Below are 20,815 nucleotides of genomic sequence, written 5' to 3'. Positions count from 1 at the left end.
GCAGCATCCCTTACAAAAAGTGAAGAGTCCATTTGCCTTTAGTATATCAATCCCAGCGTGGGAGGTTAGGCAGTTGATAGGCCAACAGATGTTACACTTGGTGACTTACAGGCCTCTGTTTGCCTTGGCAGTGGCTGTTCCCATATTTCTGTATCTTATCTTTTGCACTGATCACATTCACATGCATAGTAAAAAAAAAAAAAAAACCTTTTAAACTGGAAACCTAGCAACTGAGTTAAATTCCTTCATTTCAATGTGTTTTAGCTGGATGCGAGACAGTATTTCTCCCCACACCCACTCTTGCCTAAATTACCTATTAGCTGCCATGCTGGCATGTCGCGCAATGAGCCGCACACCTCTCCGGCAGCCAGATGATAAAAAGTAATTATCGTTTATTTCTACGGTCCCGTAACAAAAAAAAGAGAAAAAAATCTTTTTTTTTTTTTTTTTTTCTGATCACTGTTAAACGAACATGTGATCATTCAGTATTTTTTTTTTCTCTGACAACAATCCTGTTCTTGATCACAGCAAATATCCTCAGGCTTAGCTTGAAAATATATTAATAGGAAAATTGCATTTGGGATAGAGTACATTGCTGGCTGAGCTAAAGCAATAATAGTGGGATCATGGGGTAAGCCTGAGGTCGGCAGGTTTTTGTCCAGTCTGGGAGAGATATGAGAAGAAGAATACATTCTATGTATTGACTCTTTTTCAGGACAGACAAATTTAAAAAAAAAAATCTTCACTGCCTTGCCCTGTTTAAAGGGACACAGTTGATATCCTTATTCTGCAAAAATAATCCAAACACATCGACTACTTAATGGCCCTGTTATCTATTTTTCATGAAAAGCATTTCTGCTGTGTTTTTCTGCCTCCTTGTAACATCCATCTTGAGCTTGCAAACCTCTCACTTCTCGAACGTTGATTGAGGTCATGTGCTCTATGCACATTACAAATCCCATAGTCTATATTGGAAGTGAGCGAGAGAGGGTGGCTACATTCCTACATACAGTGGGACCATGGATAGTGAACATAGCCACCCTTTTAATAGGAAGTCAGATCACAGCAGCTAAAAAAAAAAAAAAAGGTTTTGGAGGAGGCCGAGAGCAGTAGAAGGCAGTTTTTTCGAGTTAAGGATACATACTTGAAAAGATTTTTTTTTTTTTTTTTTAAGCAGCGTTTAGTGTCGCTTTAGTTTTAAATGATGTGCTAAATAAGCATGCAGTGATAGTTGGTGTTGGAAGTACGAATTGAAAGGATTGTCCAGTGTGTGTGGTCTCTTAGGCTCCATTCACACTAGCGCGTTTTTTGATGCATTTTGCAGAAATGCACGGGAATTTTTTAACATGGGTTCCTATGAAACATGTTCACATCAATGCCTTTTTGTTTCTCTGCATTTTTGGAAAGGGTCAGGGACTTTTTTTCATGCAAAATGCAGCGTTTTGCATGTAATAGAATTCAATGGACAAGCATCAAAAACGCAAGTGCACCGTTTTTGCAGCGTTTTTGATGCATTTTTGGTGCGTTTTTGCCGTGTTTTTTTTTTTTTTAAGACTGTAAAAAAAAAAAAACGCAAATCGCGGCAAAATAGCGGCAAAAACGCTGCTCAAAAACGTGGCAAGCATGAAAAAAAAACCTCCAAAAACGCTCAAAAGCAACATGCATAGGTGTGAATGGAGCCTTACTCCCTGTTTGGTTTAGACCAGTGGTTCTCAACCTCAGTCCTCAAGTACCCCCAACAGGCCATGTTTTGGGAATTTCTCATAGGCCCCTTTCACACTGGGGCAGTGGGTGTGTCGGCGGTAAAGTGCCGCTATTTTTAGCGGTGCTGTACTGTCAATTTTGTGCTTTTACCCCCTGCTAACGGCTGAGAAAGGGTTAAAACCACCTGCAAAGCACTGCTGTAGCAGTACTTTGCTGGCGGTATAGCCACGCTGCACATTGATTTCAATGTGGAGGAGCGGTATACACACCGCTCCAAAGATGCTGCTAGCAGGACTTTTTTAGCGTCCTGCCAGCGCACCTCTCCAGTGTGAAAGCCCTCGGGGCTCTCACATTGGAGAGACGGGAGCAGCTCTTTCAGGGCTCCTTGCAGGCGCTATTTTTAGCACTGTATCGCCTGCAAAGCACCCCAGTGTGAAAGGGGTCTAAGGCCCCTTACACAATGAAGCACTTCTAAAATGCCAGTAAAACACTGAGCACTATTGAAGAGCTTCCCATTCATTTCAATGGAGAGGGGTGTTTTTTCACTGCCCTGCCAGTGCACTGCCCCAGTGTGAAAGCATTCATTGATTTTAATGGAAATAGGTTTTTGTGAGCTTTTCAGGTGCTTTTTTTAGCGTGAAAGTGCCTGAAAAGTGCCTCAGTGTGAAAGGGGTCTTAGATAAAATAGCTGTCCAAAATACCAAGCCATTGACTCCAATTTAAAGCACCTGTGCAAGATGAAGGAAAACTTGCAAACCTGGCCTGTTGTGGGTACTTGAGGACTGAGGTTGGGAACCACTGATTTATAAGGCACTATTCATCTTACAGACATGACATATAAGAAGACATCATTCCACTGACACCAATAATGGTGCACTATATCTCCCACTGACACCAATGATGGTTCACCATTCCTCCCACTGATGTAAATATTGGAATTATTCCTCCCACAGACACCAACAATTGGGCACTATTTCTCCCACTGAGAAGTATTACTGCCGCTGACTCCAACGATGTAGCAGTATTTCTCTGACTGATACCAACAACATTGGGGCATTATTCCTCCCACTGACACCAACGAAGGGGGCACTATTCCTTCCACTGACAGCAACAATGGGGCACTATTCCTTCCACTGACAGCAACAATGGGGCACTATTCCTCTTCCCACTAACCACAGACCTTGCTTATGGACACTGGGCATTTTCTACTCCCACTAGCCACAGTCTAATCCTCAAAAAAATCTAAAGAACAGTAAAGTGGCCCTTTGTTTGGAAAGCTTGGAGATCCTCTACCTTAGACTATGGATTATGTGTGAATTATGTAGGGTCTGGAGATGAAAGATCACTTTTTGTAGTGGAGATTTGAAAAGTGAGTAAAGTTACATAAACGTAAATGGGAGGTTAGTGCTTACCATATAGATTTCAACACTTCATTTTTTCCAGTATTTGTCCAGAGGCGTTCATTTTAAAAACACTCAGCCATGATCCTGCTGCTCTTCCAAGGAGTAGGACTTCTTTTGTTGAGGATGCAGATATTTGAATCAATATTCTAAGGTAGAAGGAACATCCTCTGAAATGTAACATTGCTGCACAATTCCGTATGTTGGCTTTCTCGTGGCCATGTTGATGTTCTAGCTTTTACTTTTTGTGAAGTCCCTGACCCAGAACATCTTTGTAGAACACAAGCTTTTAGGCATTTCTTCTGTGTGTATATATACACATCAACATGCCATTTATGAAGCTGTAACCAGCTGTTTTCCAAATACTGCTTATCCTAAAAATCTCTTTCCCCGTTATGCTGGCCACGCATGCTACATGTAACTATTTTCACAAGGTCATAATTTTTAATTAGATCTGTTTATCTCTTAATGCTGGGAATACATCTGAATTTAAATGAGGGAGATAAATTGAAAAGATTGTTGATTATGAGAATTGGTACACCAGAGTAACCCTTATTTTCAAGTATTAAAATACTATTAAACTATGTGTGTGCGTGCAGATGAAATGGTTCTAGTTAAGAGGGATATTCTTTATGCATGTATTGCATCCAGCTGAGCCCATTTTAGATAATTTCATTTGTGAATAGATTGCAAGTGCAATGGGCTAATAAAATCATTACTACTTAAGAAAAATGTTACCTCACAGGGCAGCAAAGGATACCATATGTCTGCAAACATATGCAGAGGAAAATTGACGTGTTGACTTATGATGCTGGAGAAGGCTCCTGCCCATTCCATTGACAACATAGATAGCAAGCAAACAGTGAAGCGCATGAAACCAGACATTTCACTGGATAGCAAAAATACTAAACTCAGGCTTGCCTTTTCTGGACACGTGATGTAATCAAATTTACAGGAGAAGACAATTTTGCTTGGATAAGTTAGTGGCAAAACGAAAGCCTGGCCATCAAAAAAACCTGATAGTTAATGCACCATAAAAGCAGGCACAAGCCAGAACACAAAACACTAAAAGAAGCCATACAAGTTTAAAATAAAAATGTAGAAATAACTGACTTATAGAATCACAGAGTTGGACATGACTGAAAGGATGACATTGTAGTTTTAATCAGAAAATGCAGTTGTACCAAGACCAGCTGCCATGTATAACCCCGATCAGCCATCATATGACCATTCACCATAATATTACACCCACCTAATATTGAGTAGGTCCCCTCTTTTGCTGCCAAAACAGCCCTGACCTGTCGAGACATGGACTCCACTAGACAAAGCATCACACTGACTCCGCCTGGCTTGCTTTTTTCCCCATAGTGCATTATGTTGCCATCTCTTCCTCAGGTAAGTAACGCACGCACACCAAGCAATCCACATGACTTAAAAGAAAACCAGGGCACCTTCTTCTATTGCTCTGTGATCCAGTTCTGATGTTCACGTGCCCATTGTAGGTGCTTTTGGCTGTGGACACGGGTCAGCATGGGCACCCTGGTTTGCAACAAACTGCTATGCACTGTGTGTCTTGACACCATTCTATCAGAACCAGAATTTAATTTTTCAGCAATTTGAGCTACAGTAGCTCTTCTATTGGATTGGACTACACAGGCCAGCCTTGGTTCCCCACGTGCATCAGTGAGCCTTGGCCTCCCATGATATTGTCACTGGTTCATCAGTTTTCCTTCCTTGGACCACTTTTGGAAGGTCCAGACTACTGCAGACAAGGAACATCACACAAGACCTGCAGTTTTGAGGTTGTTCCATCCCAGCTTTTTAGCCATTATAATTTGGCCCTTGTCAAAGTCGATCAAATCCTTATGCTTGCCATATTTCTGCCTTCAACTTCATGGACAACGTGTTCGCTTGCTGCCTAAAATATCCCACCCACCCTCAAATGCCATTGCAATGGAATGCCATTGGGAAGCTCACTCACACTTTTTGTTCGTGTGACATTCAAAGTTTCGAGGTGAAATGTAATTTTTTTTTTCTGTGGTCCCCAACAGTAGAAGGGGGAAATCTGCCAATGGGAGCATATGTGTCTTGAAATCAAAGATGAACATTTCTTCACTTTCTACCTCTGTGGGACAGTAATTGCTCCAATGGAGAAACTAACAAAAATACTAACAGGTTCTTACCATTTTGTACTGCATCCAAAACAAAAAAGTTTTATTCTGAAGTTCCATTTAGTGTGACTTTTCTGTCTTCTGTTTTTCTGCTTTCCACACACCAACTTCAGGGACAACATGTTCTCTTGCTGCCTAATATATCCCACCCACTTTCAGATGCCATTATAATGAGAGAACCAATGTTATTTACTTTACCTATCGGTGGTAATAACCTTATGGCTGATCGGTGTATGTAGCCCTTTGCCCCTGTACACAGGATCCGAAAATCGGCTGACATGTCGCCCGACTTTTTTCGCTTGCTGGTCGCAAGTAGTAATTGAATAGGTTATGAAAGTTACAAAAATTCTCATAGGACAGAATAAAAATTCGGAAGTGATGAAATGTGTTTGTAGTGTGTATGTACTGTATTTTCAGACAACAACTACACTGATTAAAGCGAAAATCATACAATCTGGTATCGTATGAGAAAAATCTTTGTGTTTTTCTGATTGGATAATATCGGATGAACTGTCGTGATCGGCTATCAAAAGCTGTGTACTAACGATCCGAAGATGGTATGAAAAATACCGCTTTCAAAGCGATCGTACTATAATCTGAACGTGTGTACAGGCCATTTGTATGATTTGTAGAATGTTTTGGCTGATCAGCACCTACCTATCTTTGTGGCTTGGCCACTGTTGTTGATGACCAAATCTGTTGCATATTGGGCCTTTCAGAGCCAACAGATCTAGGTTTTCTATAGCCTGGTAGGTCAACATGTGATCACCTTTCCTATTAATAAGGAATAAGAGACTTCTATTGTTTGCATGGGCACTCTGTAGCCAACAGATTAAAAAATCCAAATGCTTCATAGTCGTAAAGTTTGGATTTACAGGATGACCATTCATACACAATGTGAAGCTGTAGAATGTTTGGTTAATTCCTATCAGTTATTTAGACCTGTTGGCACTGGATTCTTTCTTCAGATCCTAGGTCAAGTCTTGCCATTTGCGTTTTTAGCTTTTTTTTTTTTTTTTTTTTTTTTTTTTTTACAAAAACCTAGATGCACCAGTGTTGTATATGTATTAGTATATACAACTTTGACACATGACATCAGGATAGCTTGGCGACATCTACAACACCTTTTCCTTCCCATTTGATTACCAATTTCTGCTTGGTGTCTGTCCCCGATCTGTCTCTCCAGACTGAAAAGTGTGCCAGCAGAGAGGGCACTTTGCCTACAGAATCCACTCATCAATCACCGTTCTAGAATTGCATTGTGTTTTCAGGCAGCGTTGAGGTGAATAGGATTTTCTCGGCAGCGAGACATAATTATATATATTTTTTTAATGCCTTCCTATTATGTTTGTCCTTGAATTGTTCTTGCATTCTTCCAACGGCATTCTCCTTGTCGGAGTAAGACATTTTAATTGGTAAATAATTGTCCTGTTAAATACAAAGCCCCAGCAACCATATGGGCATCTTTTGCCCTGCGCTGCCCTCCCTCTGCGGTCTGAAATGAGTTAGTTAAATCCCATGAAGGATGAAGAATCTGCACCATGCTATTAACTCTGCTTAATGTTAGATTTCATAGTGTAACATCTCAACCTGCATGTCACTGTGCGGGCTTCAGTAATAGAAGAGAAAAAGAATGCCTGGCTCCATTTGAACATTCAATCTGATCCTCATTTCAGACAGAATTACTCCGTTCTGCTTCGCTGCTTTTGCATCCTGAGGTAAAGTTTTTTTTTTTTTTTTTTTATACTTCTTCTCTTCTTATCCCCTTACAGATCGAGTCAGGATGCCCAGGCTGCTTTAGGGAAGCCAGGATTTAATTAAAATCCTTTTTAAAAGGAAAATGATTTCTCCTTGTCGGGCCTTGTTACACCAGAGATGTCTAACTGTTTTAGTATGTATATTCAGTGTTTTTGTTTTTAATATAACATAGCGCTCCCCTCCTACCCGTACATCCCTTCCCTCTTTATATAATCCACACACATACCTCACCACAAACTGAGTAATGTCAGGAACCGTTCAGACCAACATCTTCAGCTATTTCAAGGCTGTAACCTTGTTTGCCCTGTTTACCAAAGAACCCCTCAGTCCTTACCCAACCTAATCCCAGTGGCTTGCTAATATTCCAGTTTTTTTTTTTTTCTTTTTTTAATGGAACATTGGTCCCAAATCGATGGTCATTTAGCTGCCCTTTTACATTCTGCCTCTGTCAGGCAAAACAATGGCAATATCTTGTTCTTTCCTCAGCTTACATCAGTGATTCTCAAACTGTGTGCCGCAGCAGACTAGTGTGCCGCATGAGAGTTGCAGGTGTGTCGTGGGAGCTTTGAAAAATTATCTAAAGTTGCTAGCGTTTTGAAACCTTGAACATATCAAAAAAAATGAAATGGTACCTGGAAATCAATGTTGCAAAAGTTAAAAGTAACCTATAAAAATGTAACCTCTGTCAGTCTGTCATTTATTGGTTCTTTTTGTAACGCAATTTTATACAAGTAGAAGGTGCAAAACTAAAACCTAGTTATCATAGAGTTATTAGATGTGCTGCAAAGGCATAATAATGTATGCATACAAATGAAAAGGCTTCAAGTCCACAATCAATATGATTGTGTAAAAGAAGTCCAAAATTAAAACCAGGGAGAAGAGCAGGACAAAAAGGGGGGGGGTTTGGGGGGGATGATCCACGCTCACGGCGGCCGTCCAGGGGGAACACAAACAATGTTCCTAGTGTGCTGAAAAAGCAAGATGAGAAGGAAAGGCGCCTCTGGGTGCAGATTTTTCTTAAAAAAGGTTTAATAAACAATAAAAGCCAAATGGCAACTCACATTTTAAGAAGTGGTAATAGGCGTAAAATAAGTGTGGATATAGTCCCAGCAACGGGGATCCCAGATCTGCTTTGAAGAAGGAGCGCGGCCTTCACGTCATTCATGGCCTGCATGCTTAGGAAACGCGTCGCACTCCAGTGACGTCATCCTCCTTCGCCTAGTTACCAGCTTGCGCTCCACACCTCGTATTGGCACACTCTCTCCACCACGGCCGGCTGAAGCACCATCCAGCGGTGTTCTGAGAAGATATCACAGCGCACCTCCATTGGAAGGAACAGGGACTGACTACACTGAGGATTCCCCCGTTGCTGGGACTACAGCCACACTTATTTTATGCCTATTAACACTTCTTAAAATGTGAGTTGCCATTTGGCTTTTATAAAAGTTTAAAAAAGTTTAAGAAACACTGGTTAGATGGTCAGATGAAGTAAGTGTGTGTGTGTGTGTGTGTGTGTATATACACATGTAGGGGTTGATTTACTAAAGGCAAATAGACTTTGCAAAGTGCATGAGCACTCTGCAAATGCAGTTGATCCAAAGCTTAATAAATGAGGTAAAGCTTCGCTTTGCAAAGAATACCCACATGCAAGGAAATAAAAAAAAAAAAAAAAAAAAACATTTTTGCTTGCACATGATTGGATGATGGAAGTCAGCAGAGCTTCTGCTAATTTAATAAGCTCTAGAGCAACTGCACTTGCAAAGTGCACAGTCTATTTGCCTAAATCAACCCCTCAGGGAGGAGGCGGATAAGGGGGTCAGACATGGCTGCACAACCTGTCTACGATTTGTACAAAAAATAAATTATATTATATATATTATATATTATTATTATTATTATTATTATAGCAGAGACCCTAGAGAATAAAATGGAGATTGTTGCAATACTTTGTCACCGTATTTGTGCAGCGGTCCTTCAACCACAATTTTTTGGGGAAAAAATGCACTTTTTTTAATTAAAAAAATAGAAAACTGAAAAGTTACCCCAATTTTTTTGTATAATGTGAAAGATGATGTTACGGCGAGTAAATGATACCCAACATTTCATGCTTTAAAATTATGCACGCTCGTGCAATGGCGACAAGCTACGATACTTAAAATTCTCCATAGGCGACGCTTTAAATTTTTTTTTTTCAGGTTATCTGTTTTGAGTTACAGAGGAGGTCTCGTGCTAAATCTATTGCTCTCGCTCTAACATACGTGGCAATAGCTCACGTGTCATTTGAACACTGTTTACATATGTGGGCGCGACTTGCATATGCATTCGCTTCTGCATGTGAGCTCGGAGGGACGGGGCGCTTTACATTTTTATTTTTATTTCTTTTTTATTTTTTGATCTATTTTACTTTTTTATTTTTACACTGTCCCTTTTAAAAACTTTTTTTTTGATCACGGTTATTTTTATTACAAGGAATGTAAACATCCCCTGTAATAGAAATAAGCAGGACAGGGCCTCTTTAATGCGAGATCTGGGATCAAAAAGACCTCAATCTCACATTTACACTTAGAAGCAACAAAAAAAAAAAAGTAATTTTACTTTTCCACAAAAAAAAAAGGGCCCTTTTAAGGCTGGAGGGCGGAAGTGACCTCGTTCCGGTCCTCCAAGGGCATAGTCGAGCGGGGGCCATCTTGCCCTCACTCAACTTCCTGCCCATCAGTCCAGATGGTCGGATAGTTTTCGTCGCTACCGATGTCTCCAGTAAGCGGGGAAAACTACCAGGAACCTGCCCCCCCAAAAAAGTGCCAAATGTGTCAGTGGAGGGGGGGAGGGTGCAAACAAGTGGACCTTTTGGTGGAGCTCCACTTTAAAGAGCATCTCCTGGCTCCTGGGAATTGGTTGGCTTTGATCTTTTATATCTATTCTTAAAAAAACTTCCACTTTTTTCACCAGTGGCAAGAGCTGCAAAGCTCAAAGTTTGAGGCTTGACCACAGCTGTCTGTGTCTTTTTTTTGGAACCAACATTTTGTTTACCATTTTAAATTAAGCACAGGTTGTGTTTTCCTCATTTAAAACTGATATACTGGTAACTAAAGAATCCTAAAAGTATTTTGAGGGTCTTGACCAGTAGTTTGAACACAGGAGGCTAGGTCGTTTAAGGCCACCTCTACTTATCACCTGGAGAGGCATGAACGGTCCCTGTGGTGCCATGACATTTTGCTCCCCCATACAGGTCATGGACGGCTTAGTGTGATGTAGCAGTCAGGTATTTTTTTTTTTTGCCTCCTGGGGTTCTTGTAGCTTTTGAAAACAGACTTTCCTGGCATAGTATCAGGATGAGGTGTACTTTACACAGCATGACTAACGAGATGTTCTGTGTTTTAAGAGCAGAACATTGTTTCATGAGTGGAAAGTGATGACGTTCATGGTCTGTCTCGTACCTGCCTTTATGACGGTTTTGGAGTAAGTCCATTTATCAGCACAATCCATTTTAAGTTTTGTTCTGTAGGCAGACTTTGTAGGACATCTGGCTGTAGCTAACAGTTGATGAATTCTGATTTCAGTTAAGATGTGAAGCAGCTCAGAGAGAAGTTGAAGTGGACCCTGCATGACAATGCAAGATCTGCTTGTTACTGGACCGCCCCACCTCCCCAAACTAAAATAAAAAAAAAAAAAAAATAAATAAATAAAAAAAATCAGACCCCTACTGGAGGACATTCCAACAGGATTTAGAGTACACGATTTTCCAAGAGAAAGCAGTGAAGCCCAGTGACGTCACTAGCCCCTATGAGCGACCCAAGTCTGGGCCCAAGGTGAGTTTTTGTTTTTTTTTTGTTTGTCCCCCCCCCCCCCTTTTTAGGTTTTGGGTTTTTCTTTTGAGGATGGGGCTCAATAAAAATTAGGTCTTGTGTTTTTACTAGTTATGGATAGGAAGGGGAATGGTTAGAACCACTTTTAGGGTTTTATTGCGTTCTGTCTCCTGTCTCCTCTTAAGAAGAACACTCACGCTTTCTGCCCTGGTGATAGTGAGTGGTGACATTTACATTTTTTTGTTCTAGTTGTCACCAGAATAAGAGTAGAGGCGTAAATCTGCCAATGTGAACATATTTTCATTGAAATCAAATGGGAAAACTTCCTCCCAGTTTGCCTGCGGGATAGGATTTTCTCCAAAAAGAGACCAACAAAAACATAAATACTAACCGGTTCATGCTATTTTGTACTGCATCCAAAACCAAGAAAAAAGGTTATGGCTGAAGTTCCACTTCGCATGACTTTTCATGTTTCATTTATTACAAACTCTGCATAATAAAACAAGCTAAATTAGATAATGGTTTGGCCACTGGGAAATCCAAGCCGTATTCAGTTATTGTCTTGTAAAAATCACCATCTTTCATATGTGAAACTGCAACAAACCTTTTGTCTGCAGGTTTCTTTTCTGGTGCGTTCATGTTGTCTGAGTGTCCTGGTGGTAATTAAAGCATTGACTTTAAACCTGGTACACACTATTCGTTTTTTTTTCGTTCAACCCAGCGGGTTAAATGGAAAAAAAAAAAAAACAGTCGGCTCCTGCCGGAGCAGCTATACTAACAGGGGGATGTGATACTCCATATTCCCATCGCACACGTTCCTGGAAAAGCTCTCAAAGTTTGGGTACCACAGCAATAACCAGCTGGAGACTGGTTCAGAAAGTATATATTTGCCAGTACACCATGGTTCAACAAAGTAGCGTCCAAACGGATTATTTATTGCATGATCACATCACAAGAAAAGTGCACTTTTCTTGTGATGTGATCATGCAATAAATAATCCGTTTGGACGCTACTTTGCTGATCCCCCCGCCAGAACACTCCTATCAGTGCTCTCTGTCATTGGATAAGAGCGCTGATCGGGAGTCAGTCGCCTGCTGGTTTTCCAGCATGCAGGTCTGACAGAAGCCATCCAGACCACAGGCTTCTGTCCAACAGACGGACATACACATGAGCCAAATGTCGACTGGTTTTAATTTGAACCGGCAAATATCTCCTGACAATCAGCCCGTGTGTACCCGGCTTAATTGTGGCTCAGAAAATCATGTAAGATTACGCTGGTCTATAGTAAACCTCGAAGGACTAGTTAGAAAGATGTACCAGTTTGTTATTTTTTTATGTTTTTTTTTTTTTTGTTTTACATCCTTTCCTTCTCTAATATTGATGAGCAATAAAGAAAGACGTCAGTGAGTGTATAACTCTTTTTATTAAATTGTTTATCACTTTTACTGTACTGTGTAGTTTGAGCCAAGAGTTAAGTACTCTGTGCCAATGTATGACCTTGGTTGTGTTGCTACTAGCTTCCCTGTAAATAAACTTGGACTTTTATATTTACCAGTCCTTTTTTGTTGAAGGTTATGTCTACAGCTAGACTGAATAACTGGTGCAGAATTTCTCAATCTTTTTAATATGGTGTCAGAGAGGCAGGCTGATGTCACAACCTCTGACTCAGCCAATCAGAGGAAGCTTTTTATGTCATGTTTAAGAAACCAGTTTGAGATGATTGGAGCTTTGTGACATGGTGCATTATCCTGCTGGAAGGAGCCATCAGAAGATGGGTACACTGTAGTCATAAAGGGATGGACATGGTCAGCAACAATACTCAGGTAGGCCTTGGCGTTTAAACAACACCCAATTGGTACTAAGGGGCCCAAAATGTGCCAAGAAAATATCCCCCACACCATTACACCACCAGCCTGAACTGTTGATACAAGGCAGGATGGATCCATGCTTTCATGTCTAGGCCAAATTCTGACCCTACCATCTGAATTTCGCAGCTGAAATGGAGACTCTTCAGACCAGGCAACGTTTTTTCCAATCTTCTATTGTCCAATTTTGGTGAGCCTGTGTGAATTGTAGCCTCAGTTTCCTGTTCTTAGCTGACAGGAGTGGCACTCGATGTGGTCTTCTGCTGCTGTAGCACATCTGCTTCAAGGTTCGATGTGTTGTGCATTCAGAGATGGTATTTAGCATACCTTGGTTGTAACGAGTGGTTATTTGAGTTACTGTTGCCTTTCTATCATCTGGAGCCAGTCTGCCCATTCTCCTCTGACATAAACAAGGTATTTTCCTCCACACAACTGCCGCTCACTGGATATTTTTCGGACCATTCTCTGTAAACCCTAGAGATGGTTGTGCATGAAAATCCCAGTAGATCAGCAGCTTTTTAAATACTCAGACCAGCCCGTCTGACACCAACAACCATGCCACATTCAAGGTCACTTAAATCCCCATTCTGATGCTCAGTTTGAACTTCAGCAAATTGTCTTCGCCACATCTAGATGCTTAAATGCATTGAGTTGCTTCCATGGGATTGGCTGATTAGCAATTTGCGTTACCAAGCAATTGAACAGGTATAACTAATAAAGTGGCCGGTGAGTCTAGTTCGTTTGAGCCAAACTGTAAAGTATATCAAAAGATGGAGTTCAGCTATAAAAAAACAAGTTATAAACCTCTTTTTTTTTTTCCTGTAAATTATTAATCTCCCCTTTCCCATGTAATGCTTGAAGTCCAGCCTGGATAGCAAGCATGGAACCCTTCATAGATGCAATGGAAGAGGTGAGTGTAGGGACCCAGGGACAGGAAGTGTTATTTACAGGATTACCAGGTGAAAATAAAGTAAAAGAAAAAGTGTAAAAAAAAAACAAAAAAAAAAAAAACCCATTGCAGCCACCACATCAAAGAACTGGTAAGCTGCAATACATTATATTTTCATTTTGTTTAGATATTGTTCTTTTAATAGTTCATAGTGTACAACAAGAGGGTAGCCATCTCTCTGAGAAAAGTCCTTTCTTGTATTATGAGAGGTATGGACTCCAGAGAGAGATATCATTTTACCCCTGTTAAAATCATTAGGAAGACCTCAACGGAATATGCAGTTCAGTTTTGGACACCAGTTCTCAAAGCATATCGGAACTGGAGAAAGTGCAGAGAAGGGCAACCAAACTGATAAGAGGCATGGAGGAGCTCAGCTATGAGTAGAGATTAGAGGAACTGAATGTATTCTCTCTTGAGAAGAGAGGAGATTAAGGGGGGATATGACCAACGTGTATAAATACATGAGTGGTCCATATAGTGAACTTGGTGTTGAGTTATTCACTTTAAGGTCATCACAGAGGACACGGGGGCACTCTTTATGTCTAGAGGAAAAAAGATTAAATCTCCAAATACGAAAAGGTTTCTTCACAATAAGAGCTGTGAAAATGTGGAATAGACTCCCTCCAGGGGTAGTTCTGGCCAGCTCAGTAGATTGCTTTAAAAAGACCTGAATTCTTTCCTAAATGTACAGAATATAAATGGGCACTAGCCTTTTATAGGTAAAGTTGATCCAGAGAAAATCCGATTGCCTCTCAGGGGATCAGGAAGGAATTTTTTCCCCTGCTGTAGCAAATTGGATCATGCTTTTCTAGGGTTTTTCGCCTTCTTCTGGATCAACTCAAGGATTGTGTATATGGGATTGTATTTATTTTTGGTTGAACTAGATGGACTTGTGTCTTTTTTTTTTTTTTTTTTTTTTTTTCTTCAACCTGACTAACTATGTAACTATATACTAAAAGGGAACAGTATACAGGCAGTCCCCTAGTTACAAACATCCGACTTATAAATGACTCCTACTTACAAACAGATGGAGACAACAGGAAGTGAGAGGAAATTTACCATTAGGAAGGGAAATTCTCTCCTGTAAGAGTTATTATGGGAAAAAGGTACCTTCACTGATGCTTTATTACCAATCCTTGTTTCCACAGCAACCCAAAATTTTCAAAACCCAATTGTCACAGGAACAGAAAGTGAGGTGAAATCTCATAACTGGGGTACAGACAGCAAAACAAGCGTTACAGGGGTGTTAACCCTTCTCTATGCTATCCAAAAATCTTAAAAATATTTTTTTTTGGCTGACGCTACACTTAAAAAATGTACCTGTTCCAACTTACCTACAAATTCAACTTAAGAACAAACCTACAGACCTTGTTTGTAACCCAGAGACCGCCTGTACTGTATTATAGGTAAACCAAAATGTTTATAGGTAAACAAAAAAAAGTTAGGTTTGCAGCATTTACTGTAAACTATATGTAAACACTGTTATTAAAATCTCATATGAGCTTTAACATGTTAAATAAATTGCCTCCCTTTGCCCCTCTTCCACCTTTAAAAGAATGCCAGTTCGTGCGCATATTCACTGCCAGAGTCTGTCAGGTATCTTGAATCTGGCAGAGACCAGTGACGCATATGCACATGCATGGCGGGTTTTTTGCATGTGCACAAACCCTGCCAGCTTTAACTAAATTGGCACTATACTGCCCTGCCACGTTCGTACGCAGAACAGTTGTGGCTTGGTGACTCGCTGCCTTCTTGGATAGCTGTGATAGAGTATGTCCGGAAACCTAGCAGTGCTTATTTGCAGCATAAAAAGACCTAAAACTGTAAAGGATAGAACATTTAGCTTTTTGTTTAAGATGGACAGGGAGGGATAAAATTAAAAGGGTTGTTGCAGTGAGTTTAGTTCCACTCCATTTTAAGATAATTTATATTAACTTTAAAAATGCAGCTTGCAATAAAATACGAGCCATGAAAGTTCTTGTTCAGGCTCTTCTACCATAGGATGACAATGCTCTGTTCTTGCCTTCCGTTGTCGTCTGTCACCATCTACGAGGAACAGATAAGCACAGCTATTATAAAGCATTGAAAATAAAGTATCAATGGCTGCACATACTGTATATGTGCGTATCAGAAATAAAAATGTAAGCGAGCTATATTCTCTTTAATGCTGTGGATTTTGAAAGGGAAAGACAACCATATTTTTTTCTCTCTGCTGATTATTACTTTGCTGCCATTTTCCAAAGTCTGCTATAGCTAAATAATGTGGAAACATGATGGAAATTATGTTTTCTTGTACTAGCCTAGCCATTATTGTTGATAATTGCTGTTGCTTGAGAAGAGATGAGTGCTAAACAGCTGTGCCTGGTGTATTTAACCCCTTCAATTGGGGACTGAGGAGCTATCTGTGATGTCATGTAAAAAGTTCATGGCTGTCTGCAAACACGTTTATTTAGAATTGAGTGCTGCATAGTGTTCCCATGAAACCGCCTGATGAATGTGGATGCATTTGGCATTAAGCTAAATTGAACTATAAGAGGCACAAATCTTTGCTAACTGCAGAGCTGGAGATCTCTTGATTTGTTCCTCATTTCCATCCTGCTTAATCACGGTTCCTGTAATTTTCAGTAAAATACTTTCTCGCCTTTTGCGCATGAAGTATGGCGACATCACTGATGCTAATGACCCTATGTAGTTGAATGAGGCTGTCCCTATGGTGTGCTACATACAAAGCATGGCTGTACTGATGGGAGAGAAGCTTGTGACAAGTGTGCGCTCGTTCTGGCAGCACTTGCAGTGTTCAGCAAGATCGTTTGTACAAAAGCTTTAAATGGTAATTCCATCTTTATTGCTTCTGGAGATCGATGAAATATATCAATGCAATATATTGAATTTTCTTTTAAATATAATCACATATTTTAGCACCTCAAGCAATTTTAAAGCACCTAGGACAAAAGGAACTTAGAGGGCTCATTCCCACCCGATGCAATTTGAGAAAGTATGTGGCATCACATAAGCTTTAAAGGGCAACTAAATTCTCTGAATCAACATTAAAGCGTTTGTTAACCCATTTGACCCCTGTAATACTTGTGTGAGCCTGCCAGTTTCTCCCCCCCCCCTCCAGTATGCTGATTCTGATTTTATTAGGGCTGCTGAGCCCTGACACCAGAGTCAGTACGTGCCTCTGTCATCTGCAGCCCTGCTCTCTCCTCTGACAGTCTCTCTACCCTCTCCCTCCCTGTCATCATGAGATTGCTTTCTTCCCCGCCCCTCCCACCTCTATTCAGCTGCATAATGCAGCACATAGGAAAGGAATCCCATGCAGTTATGCTGCCATTAATGAAAGTGTAAATGTTAGAAATGAACAGGAGTAATACCTTTTCTGACACTGCAGCCGTGCGATCCCATGATTCCCCTGTGCTGGCCAGCCTCGCTCTATAGAGAGAAGCAGGAGGGGGCGGAGATTACTCTGTGACATCAGCCAGCAGAGGGGAAATATTGGCCCCTCCCACTTCTCTGCAAAGATCGAGGCTGGCCAGCACAGGGGGATCATGTGACCGCACGGCTGCAGTGTCAGAAAAGGTATTTCCCCTGTTCATTTCTATTTCTAGCAAACTTTTACACTTTCAATAATGGCAGCAAATCTGCTTGGGATACATGTAAAGTCACTTTTGTGACTTTACAAACACTTTAACTATTTGTGATCCTTATGCTGCTAGCATTAGTAAATAGAGAGAAAGGTATATTGTATTTACAGTTAGGTCCATATATATTTGGACACAGGCACAATTTTCATACTTTTGGCTCTGTATGCCACCAGAATAAAATTAAAACAAAACAATCCAAATGAATTTGAAGTGCAGACTTTCAGCTTTAATTCAAGGGGTTGAACATAAATTTCAAGTACAAATTTTAGAAACTGCAACCATGTTTATACACAGTCCCCCCCATTTTCAGGGTCTCAAAAGTAATTGGACAAATATAATCATAAAATATTCATTTTTTTTTTTAATATTTTGTTGAGAATCCTTTAGACCCCCTTTCACACTGCAGTGCGGTATGAGGCAGTTTTCCGGCGCTTTTCAGAGGCTATTTCTAGCGCTAAAGTGCCTGAAAACCACCTCAGTGTGAATGGGGTCTTACTGGTAATGACTGCCTATAGTCTGGAACCCATGGACATTACCAAAGACTGGGTTTCCTCCTTTCTGATGCTTTGCCAGGCTTTAACTGCAGCTGTCTTGTTCTTTGTGGGTCTTTCTGCCTTTTTAGTTTTGCCTTCAGCAAGTGAAATACATGCTCAATTGGGTTGAGATCAGGTGGTTGACTTGGCCATTGCAGAATATTCCACTTCTTTTCCTTCAAAAGCTGCTGGGTTGCTTTTGCAGTGTGTTTTTGGATCATTTTCCATCTGTACTGTGAAGCGCCGTCCAATCAACTTTGCTGCATTTGGCTGAATCGGGCTGACGGTATATATCTAAACATTGCAGAATTGCTGCTTCTGTCTTCTGTCACATCATCAATAAACACCAATGACCCAGTGCCACTGGGAGCCATACATGCCCATGCCATCACACTGCAAGCTTCACCATGTTTTACAGATGTTGTGTGCTTTGGATCGTGAGCTGTTCCAAGCCTTCTCCACGCTTTTTTTTTTCCTGTCATTCTGGTACAGATTATTCTTAGTTTCATCTGTCCAAAGAATGCTTTTCCAGAACTGGTCTGTTTTTTAGACTTTTTTTGGCAAAGTCTAAGCTAGCTTTTCTATTCTTTAGGCTTATGACTGGTTTGCACCTTGTGGTGAACCCTCTATATTTGCTCTTGTGAAGTCTTCTATTGATTGTAGACTTTGACAATGATACGCCCACCTCCTGGAGAGTGTCCTTCACTTGTTTGGATGTTGTGAATGGGTTTTTCTTTAACATAGAGAGGATCCTGCAATCATTCACCACTGTTTTCCGTCGACATCCAGGCCTTTTTATGTTGACGAGCTCACCAGAGCGTTATTCTTTCCTCAGAATGTACCAAATTGTTGATTTGGCTATTTCTAATGTTGCTGCTATCTCTCTGATGGATTTGTTTAATTTTTGAAACCTTACAATGGCCTGTTTCACTTGCATGGACAGCTCCTTTTGATGATGTAGGTTCACAGCAATAGATTCAAAATGCAAAAACACTTAGAATCAAGTCAACTCCAGACCTTTTATCTGCTTAATTGATGAAGAAATAAGGAAGGATTAGCCCACACCTGGCCATGAAAAAGATTTTGATTCAATTGTCCAATAACTTTTGGTCCCTTGAAAAAAGGTGGGGGGGGGGGGTGTGGCTATTCTTAAGAGCTGTAATTCATAAACCCATCCTCCGATTTGGATGTGCATACCCTCAAATTAAGAGTGTGCACTTTTTTTCCTTTCATCTGGAAGAGGGACCTTCTCAGCTAAGCACACCCTCCCATTGCATGCCTGAGCTAAGGGCAGATGGAATTAAATGCTATAGGAACCATCTTCCCTCACTTAAAATGACCACAGCTAGAAATGTAGGGGGGAGGGTGGAGTATGGAGATACATGGTTGGGGGAGTTTTCTCAGAATATTAAGCATGAATTAAGTAGCTATGACCCAAAAACCTGCATCATGTACCGCTCAGGCTCTCTAGAAGGGGTACCTATATAGAAGTCCTATACATCCACCACTGGGAGTGCTGGTTCGGGAGGGAGCTCGTTGAGGCTCCTGCATTGGTTTGAAGTAAAGAAAGTTCTCCCTATAACCGCACATCCATACCATCCCTGGGATAGATGTAAGTGGCAACCTCAGCCTGGACTCCAGCTAGGCCAAGCCAGGCTGAGGTTGCCACTTACAGGGATGGTATGGATGTGCGGTCATAGGGAGACCTTCCTTCACTTTGATGAATTGAGTAGCGTTCAGCAGTTTTGTGGTGCTGAAATAGTTTAGTTCCACTTTAAAGTGGAGGTCAGCTGAAAAAAAAAAAATATTAAAAGCCATCAGCTACAAATACTGCAGCTGCTGACTTTTAATATATGGACACTTACCTGTCCAGGGAGCCCGTGATGTCGGCAGCCGAATCCGATCCGTCCTTCGGCTCTTGGCTGCTGCCGCCGTCATCCTCGGTAAGGGAATAAGGAAGTGAAGCCGTGTGGCTTCACTTCCTGGTTCCCTACTGCGCATGCGCGTCCTCTCAGGTCCCTGCTGTGTTCTGTGTCTCACAGAATACAGCGGGGGAGGACGGGGTAGGCGCTGGAAGTGGCATAGGTCACCGCAAGTGCCGCGGTGATCTATGCCAGGAAGTGGGAGCAAATACCTGTATTAGACAGGTATCTGCTCCCTCCTCCCCCCTGAAAGGTGCCAAATGTGACACCGGAGGAGGGGGAGGAATCCAAAAAGTGGAAGTTCCATTTTTGGGTGGAACTCCACTTTAAAGAAGAACCCTCAAGATGGTCCACAATCTAATTATGGCAGTATATTCAAAAAATCCCTTCTACCGTTATGCACTTCCAGCTCCTAGGTGTCTCCTCGTATCAAAGCAGAATTTATGGGTGTGCCAGTCGTTGAGCAGTGGAAATACTCTTTTACTATCACCCGGTTTGTAGTGATCACCCCATGGGGGGGTACAGCAGTTTCTCGCGCACTGACATCATTAGCAGACATTTATTCCACACCATTCCTGGAAGCGCCTTCAGAACAGGACTGGAACAAACTTGACTTCTCCCCCTGCATATATGTGATGGCCCTTGTCTCGGAACGCCTGGTGGCGGAGGCAAGCTCTGTCCATCAAAAGTTCAGAATTCCAGGTGGCTCAGCAAGAAGATACATGGCCAGGCACAATGGAGTTTTCTAGGTTCAGATCCGGGCCCTGACATATACTGTATAAAAATAGCATAGAGAATGCAGCGTTGCATTCTCTTTGCTATTTTTTTATACAGGTTTTTTTCACACATTATGGGATTGCGATTGATGCATAGCAGCTGTCTATAGGCACTTGATTCACCCTCACACGAATTGTTTTAATCGCACCTGAAGCTAATCCTAGCTTAGGGCTTGTTTAGGGTAGCTCGCAGGATTTTTTATTTATCCTGACATATACTGGATTTCAATACTAATGAAGTATTCATCTCCTTAATTTTATGCATGATTGGAAAGTGGTATGGGGAG

At 41.1% G+C, this 20,815-nt stretch overlaps 1 protein-coding gene across 2 annotated transcripts in view; it reads left to right on the top strand.

Annotated features, from left to right (window-relative positions):
- The window catches only part of FURIN (furin, paired basic amino acid cleaving enzyme), a 303,958-nt gene that overhangs the window by 82,501 nt on the left and 200,642 nt on the right, over positions 1 to 20,815 (top strand). Inside the window, exon 1 of one of the 2 annotated variants that reach the window (XM_073618515.1) lies at positions 10,702 to 10,842. The exons of the other annotated variant lie outside the window; for it this stretch is intronic. The gene's annotated coding sequence lies outside the window, so the exon portion shown is untranslated. Of the gene's footprint in view, positions 1 to 10,701; positions 10,843 to 20,815 lie in introns of those variants that run through there. 2 annotated transcript variants of the gene reach the window in all.

Source organism: Aquarana catesbeiana, linkage group LG03, assembly GCF_042186555.1.
Source record: "Aquarana catesbeiana isolate 2022-GZ linkage group LG03, ASM4218655v1, whole genome shotgun sequence".
Classification (NCBI taxonomy): domain Eukaryota; kingdom Metazoa; phylum Chordata; class Amphibia; order Anura; family Ranidae; genus Aquarana; species Aquarana catesbeiana.
Note: the sequence above shows the minus strand (reverse complement) of the source record. Positions and strands in the feature narration are given on the sequence as shown.